We start from the raw sequence: 7,667 nt of genomic DNA, 5'->3' as shown, positions 1-7,667 counted from the left end.
AAATCACCACAAAAAAATGACCAGAAACCGACACAAAATCACCCCAAAAATGACCAGAAACTCACAGAAAGCTCCCCAAAAAATTACCCAAAACTCACAGAAATCATCCCAAGAAATGACCAGAAACTGAGCCAAATCTCCCCAAAAAGTGACCAGAAACTGACCCAAAATGACCCAAGAAAATGACCCAGAACTCACCCAAATCACCCAAGAATAGGACCAGAAATTCACCCAAATCTCCCCAAAAAATGACCAGAAACTCTAACAGATCACCCCATAAAAAGACCCAGAACTCACCCAAATCTCTCCAAAACATGATCCAAAACTGACCCAAATCTCCCCCAAAAATGACCAAACTCACCGAAATCACCCCCAAAAAAATCACACAAAACTCACCCAAATCTCCCCAAAAATGATCAGCAACTGACCCAAAGAACCTCAAAAAATGACCAGAAACTGACTCAAATCACCCCGAAAAATGACCAGAAACTGACTCAAATCACCCCAAAAAATGACCCAAAATTCACCAAAAATCTCCCCAAAAAATGACCCAGAACTCACCAAAATCTCCCCAAAAATGACCAGAAATTCACCCAAATCTCCTCAAAAAATGACCAGAAACTGACCCAAATCACCTCGAAAAATGACCAGAAACTGCCCCAAATCTCCCCAAAAAATGACCAGAAATTGACACAAATCTCCCCAAAAACTGACCCTAAAATGACCCAAATCTCCCCCAAAAAATGACCAGAAACTCACACAAATCACCCCAAAAAATGACCAGAAACTCACCCAAATCTCCACAAAAAAAGGACCCAGAACTCACCAAAATCTCCCCAAAAAATGACCAGAAACTGACTCGAATCACCCCAAAACAATGACCAGAAACTGACCCAAATCACCCTAAAAAATGACCAGAAACTGCCCCAAATCTCCTCCAAAAAAATGACCAGAAACTGACCCAGATCTCCTCAAAAAATGTCCGCAAACTGCCCCAAATCTCCTCCAAAAAAATGACCAGAAACTCACACAAATCACCCTAAAAATGACCCCATATTGACCCAAATCACCCCAAAAAAAGGCAAGAAAATGATTCAAATCTCCCCAAAAACTGACCCCAAAACTGACCCAAATCACCCCAAAAAATGACCCCAAACTGCCCCACTTGAATTAGGACACTTTTTCAAGACCCTGTCCTTAGGAGCACCCTGAGCCATGGCCAGGTCGTTCCCACAGACAGCTTCGCCGGCCAGGCGGCCAAAAAGCCCCCAGCCAGGCCTCAGGTGGGACGGTTCCTGAGGCTGAGCAGGTGAACCCCTCCCTGGGAGCCCGCTCCGCTCCTGCCGGGCACTGGGGCTCCCCCAGAGGGGCTCTGCCAAGCACCCAGTGGAAATTCAAAGGACAGCCCGGGCAAAGGCGCTTCCCGCAGGACCGCTCCTGGCCAAGGCCACCGGGCCGTGCCAGTCAGCCCACTGACCGCCAGCAGTGGGGGGGGATTTTCAGGGGCACGCTTCCAGCTTTTGTTCTCCACAAACTCCAGTTCTTCCTGGCCCCGCTCGCCAGAGAGCCTTCCCCTGTTGGAAGAGGTCACTTCAGTCTTTCGAGGGGCCAGATTGCCAAAGCCCGGCCAGTCCATTCCCACGAGGAAAGGCAGCTTTGTCTCGTACAGGATACTGGGGGGGCGGGGGGGGGAGACACAAAATAAAAGTTTAATTTAAAACAACTGCCTAGAATAGAAAGCAATTCGAGCATAAGGCAGACGAGACTCGTGCAAAACTGAATTACATTGGACTTCAAAGGAGAATTATTTCCCTCTGCACCTAACAGAATGTCATTTTCACCCCAGGTCCCGCTTACCATCGTCCAACAAAACACGCTGACAAGACTTTTCCTGATGCCAGTGGAGAAATATCGGAGCACGCTGCACAGGGAAGCTGAGCCTGCCCCATCCCCGGAAGCGTTCCAGGCCAGGCTGGACGGGACTGGGAGCAATCGGGGACAGTGGAAGGTGTCCCTGCCCACGGAAGACAGGGTGGCCTTTGAAGGTCCCCTTCAAAGCAGATCGCTCTGGGATTCCCCTCCCAAATCACTGCCAAGGAGACACAGCAATCAAAGCGGAGGGACTGCACTCCCAGCTTTTCTTACCCGCAGGCACACGGCACGCCGGACCTTAAAGCCACGGGGTCAGTCCTGCCAGAGGCGTCCGGCACGGCCACGGCGAGCGAAGGAAAAGAGGGAGCCTGGGAACACGGAGTAAGAGCCACTTGAATTAGGACTGCACTGACCAACAGCCAGGTCACTCCCACGGACGGCTTCGCCGTCCAGTCGCACAAAAAGCACTCACCTGCCAGGGCCTCAGTTAGGGTGGCTCCTGACGCTGCCCAGGTGAACACCTCCCTTTGCCCCGGGGGGTCAAGAATAACATCCCTGGTAAGAAGTCACCCCGAAGGACAAAAAGGGAAAATTAGTGAAGCACGGGGGCCTCTTCTGACTAGATTGCCCCCGGCAAATTCACCGAACGCCCGCTGAACTCAGCAGGGACACGCTCCCTCGACGCCTCCGACTCCGGCTTTAAGCTCGGAGAAGCCCGGCAGGGCCAAACCACTGCCGCTTTCCCCCGGGCGCCGCTTGCGAGCCCGCCCCGAGCGCCGGGCCCTGCCTCACAGTCGCCGCCTGGCGGACACGGCCGGGAGCGGCACTGCAGCCGCGCGCGCCACTGCGGCCGCGCGCCCCCCCCCGCCCTTGGCGAGACCCGCGGCGCCTTTCGCGAGGACGGGCCTTTCTTCTCTAAAACCCGCCCTCGCCTAGGAAAAGCTGAGCAATTCACAGAGTTGCTGTTTCCACCCCGGCTTCCCAAAGGATTTCTCTCTCCCGGCAGCACAGACAGGGTCCCCGAGGCAGCGCAGACCCCGCCCCGCGGGGGGGGGGTGCGTGCAATGCCAGGGCACACCCGAACCCGGCCCTGCGGCGGCACGCAGGTGCGAGTTTCTCCGCAGAGGCGAGAAACTTGCCTGTCGCTTCCCCTGCCCGCGGTCCCCGCTGGCCGCGGGAGAGGCCGAAGAGCGGCCGCGCCCCCGCCGCGCCCCCGCCGCTTACCCCGGGGACGATCTCGGTCGGATCTGCCGCCGTGGGTCGCTTCCGGGGGGAAGAAGCGGCGGCGCAGCCCCGAGAGCATCTCCAGGGCACGGCGGGACCGAGCGGGGCGGGAGCGGGAGCGGAAGCGGGAGCGGGAGCGGGAGCGGGAGCGGGAGCGGGAGCGGAGCGGAGCGGAACGGGGCGGGGCCGCGCCTGGGGGGGTCCTCGCGCGTCCTGCGCGCGCCGCCGCGCCGAGAGGGGGCTGCCCGCGCCGGTGCCTGCCGCCGCCCACGAACGTGCCGCCCGCGCCCGGCGCCGCCGAGCGCCCCGCCCTGTCCCCACAGCGGGAAGCGGCGCGGCGAGACGGCGCTGCGGGCGCGGGGCGGGGGTCCGGGTCGCGGCGGAGGTCAGGCAACAAGATAGACGCCTCTCTGAGGCAAGGGGTCCTCTAGCCGCCGTCTTGAGTGCACTCTCGGCTAAGTTGCCGTCCTGGCGGCGCCATCTTGAGTGTGGCCTGGGGCGAACTTCCGGACCGGGGCCGCCATCTTTAGTGTGGTCTCGGCTAAATTCCGGTCCTGGCAACGCCATCTTTACTGTGGGCTTGGCGGACTTCCGGGCCGGGGCCTTGGAGGACTTCCGGTCGCTCTCGAATTCCGGCGACCGACTTTACCCAAATTAGCGTCCCTCGCTGATTTCTGCGCTTTCGCCCCTGAAAATCTTCATGTTATTCCCCCCCGCACACCCCCCGGGAGAGACGGGAGACCGCGAGTCCCGCCGTGCCGCCGGAACCGGCCCTTAACTCGAGCCGGGAGCGCTGCACCGGCACGACAGCCGCTGCGCATGCGTCGCCGGTCCCGCGCCTGGCCGCCCTTACTTACCACGTGATCGACGCCGTCTTGCCAACGACTGCGCAGGCGCCGCCGCCGCCACCTTGGCTGCCCCGCCGCCCGACCGCCCGGCTTCGCTTTCTTACTGCCGCTCCCCCTCCGCTTTTTCGGCTCCCTGGGGTTTCCCCACCCACATTTTGGGGTCCCCTTCTCCCATTTTAGGGGTGACCCCGCAATTTACGCTTCGGAGGGGGGGGAAAGGAAACGGGGTGCCCAAGAAGGGGTTTGTTTTTGGGGTTTTTTTTCCTCTTTTATTTCATTTTCATTTTATTTCCTTTTTACTTTTTTTGCTTTTAATTTTTTTTTTAATTTTTCTTTTGTATTTTATGTTTCCTTTTTTATTTCGTTTATTTTTTATTCTCCTCTCCCAGTGCACCCCAGTAACACCCAGTGCTCCCCACCAACCCCCAGTAACACCCAGTGCTCCCCAAAAATTGACCAAAACCCACCCAAATCGCCCCAAAAACTGACCCAAAACTGACCCCAAAAACTGACCCAAATCATCCCAAAAGCTGACCAGAAACTGACCCAAATCTCCCCAAAAAATGACCAGAAACTGACCCAAATCACCCCAAAAAATGACCAGAAATTCATCAAAAATCTCCCCCAAAAATGACCAGAAAATGACCAGAAACTGACCCAAATCACCCCAAAAACTGCCCCAAAAACTGACTCAAATCTCCTCAAAAAATGACCAAAAACTCAACCAAATCTCCCCAAAAAATGACCTGAAACTGACCCAAATTACCTCAAAAAATGACCAGAAACTGACCCAAATCACCCTAAAAAATGACCAGAAACTCACACAGATCTCCCTAAAAAATGCCCCAAAAACTGACCAAAATCACCTCAAAAATTGACCAGAAACTGACACAAGCCTCAACCAAAAATGACCACAAACTGACCCAAATATCCCCAGAAAATGACCCAGAACTCACCGAAATCTCCCCAAAAAAGGACGCAGAACTCACCAAAATCTCCCCAAAAAATGACCAGAAACTGACTCAAATCACCCCAAAAAAATGACCAGAAACTGACCCAAATCACCTAAAAAAATGACCAGAAAGTGCCCCACATCTCCTCAACAAATGGCCAGAAATTGACACAAATCACCCCAAAAACTGACCTAAAACTCACCCAAATCGCCCAAAAAATGACCAGAAACTGACCCAGATCTCCCCAAAAAATGACCGCAAATTGACCCAAATCACCCCAAAAAATGGCCAGAAACTGATTGAAATCTGCCCAAAAACTGACCCAAAACCTGACCAAAATCTCCCCCAAAAAGGACCAGAAACTGACCCAAATCACCCCAAAAAAGGACCAGAAACTGACCCAAATCTCCCCAAAAACGGACCAGAAACTCACCCAAATCACCCCAAAAAGTGACCAGAAACTGACCCAAATCACCCTAAAAAATGACCAGAAACTCACACAGATCTCCCTAAAAAATGCCCCAAAAACTGACCAAAATCACCTCAAAAATTGACCAGAAACTGACACAAACCTCAACAAAAAATGACCACAAACTGACCCAAATATCCCCCAAAAGTGACCCCAAACTCACCCAAATCTCCCCAGAAAACGGTCCAAAACTGACTCAAACCTCCCCAAAAAATGACCCAGAACTCACCAAAATCTCCCCAAAAAATGACCCAGAACTCACCAAAATCTCCCCAAAAAATGACCAGAAAGTGACCCAAATCACCTTAAAAAATGACCAGAAACTGCCCCACATCTCCTTGACAAATGGCCAGAAATTGACACAAATCACCCCAAAAACTGACCTAAAACTCACCCAAATCACCCAAAAAAAAGACCAGAAACTGACCCAGATCTCCCCAAAAAAGGACCAGAAACTCTCCCAAATCACCCCAAAAAATGACCCAAAATTGTCCCAACTATCCCCAAAAAAGGATCAGAAACTGATCCCAATTACCTAAAAAAATGCCCCCAAATTCACCCAAATCTTCCCCAAAAAGGACCACAACCTCAGCCAAATCACCCCAAAAAATGCCTCAAAAACTGACTCAAAAAAAGATCAGAAACTCAACCAAATCACCACAAAAAAATGACCAGAAACCGACACAAAATCACCCCAAAAAATGACCAGAAACTCACAGAAAGCTCCCCAAAAAATTACCCAAAACTCACAGAAATCATCCCAAAAAATGACCAGAAACTGACCCAAATCTCCCCAAAAAGTGACCAGAAACTGACCCAAAATGACCCAAGAAAATGACCCAGAACTCACCCAAATCACCCAAGAATAGGACCAGAAATTCACCCAAATCTCCCCAAAAAATGACCAGAAACTCTAACAGATCACCCCATAAAAAGACCCAGAACTCACCCAAATCTCTCCAAAACATGATCCAAAACTGACCCAAATCTCCCCCAAAAATGACCAAACTCACCGAAATCACCCCCAAAAAAATCACACAAAACTCACCAAAATCTCCCCAAAAAACAACCCAAAACTCACCCAAATCTCCCCAAAAATGATCAGCAACTGACTCAAATCACCCCGAAAAATGACCAGAAACTGACTCAAATCACCCCAAAAAATGACCCAAAATTCACCAAAAATCTCCCCAAAAAATGACCCCAAACTGAACAAAATCACCCCAAAAAATGACCAGAAACTCATCCAAATTACCTAAAAAAATGACCCCAAACTGACCCAAATCACCCCAAAAATGAACCAGAAGCTCTCCCAAATCACCCCAAAAAATGACCCAAAACCTTACCCAAATCACCCAAAAAAATGACCCAAAACTGCCTCAAATCTCCTCAAAAAAGGACCAGAAACTCACACAAATCACCCTAAAAAATGACCAGAAACTCACACAGATCTCCCTAAAAAAATGCCCCAAAAACTGACCGAAATCACCTCAAAAATTGACCAGAAACTGACACAAGCCTCAACCAAAAATGACCACAAACTGACCCAAATATCCCCAGAAAATGACCCAGAACTCACCGAAATCTCCCCAAAAAAGGACGCAGAACTCACCAAAATCTCCCCAAAAAATGACCAGAAACTGACTCAAATCACCCCAAAAAAATGACCAGAAACTGACCCAAATCACCTAAAAAAATGACCAGAAAGTGCCCCACATCTCCTCAACAAATGGCCAGAAATTGACACAAATCACCCCAAAAACTGACCTAAAACTCACCCAAATCACCCAAAAAAAAGACCAGAAACTGACCCAGATCTCCCCAAAAAAGGACCAGAAACTCACCCAAATCTCCCCAAAAAAGGACCAGAAACTCACCCAAATCTCCCCAAAAAAGGACCAGAAACTCTCCCAAATCACCCCAAAAAATGACCCAAAATTGTCCCAACTATCCCCAAAAAAGGATCAGAAACTGATCCCAATTACCTAAAAAAATGCCCCCAAATTCACCCAAATCTTCCCCAAAAAGGACCACAACCTCAGCCAAATCACCCCAAAAAATGCCTCAAAAACTGACTCAAAAAAAGACCAGAAACTCAACCAAATCACCACAAAAAAATGACCAGAAACCGACACAAAATCACCCCCAAAAATGACCAGAAACTCACAGAAAGCTCCCCAAAAAATTACCCAAAACTCACAGAAATCATCCCAAAAAATGACCAGAAACTGAGCCAAATCTCCCCAAAAAGTGACCAGAAACTGACCCAAAATGACCCAAGAAAATGACCCAGAACTCACC

General features: G+C 50.9%; 1 long non-coding RNA gene across 1 annotated transcript; it reads right to left on the bottom strand.

Moving 5' to 3' along the window:
• Positions 1-1,594: 1,594 nt before the first annotated feature.
• Positions 1,595-2,190, bottom strand: LOC116787351. The gene is made up of 2 exons (XR_004357259.1): positions 2,146-2,190; positions 1,595-1,673 (listed from the first exon to the last, which is right to left on the bottom strand). It is a non-coding gene; the product is annotated as an uncharacterized LOC116787351 (long non-coding RNA).
• Between the last annotated feature and the right edge of the window lie 5,477 nt (positions 2,191-7,667).

This window comes from Chiroxiphia lanceolata, chromosome 5, assembly GCF_009829145.1.
Source record: "Chiroxiphia lanceolata isolate bChiLan1 chromosome 5, bChiLan1.pri, whole genome shotgun sequence".
Lineage (NCBI taxonomy): Eukaryota > Metazoa > Chordata > Aves > Passeriformes > Pipridae > Chiroxiphia > Chiroxiphia lanceolata.
This window is presented reverse-complemented; position numbering and strand designations above follow the sequence as displayed.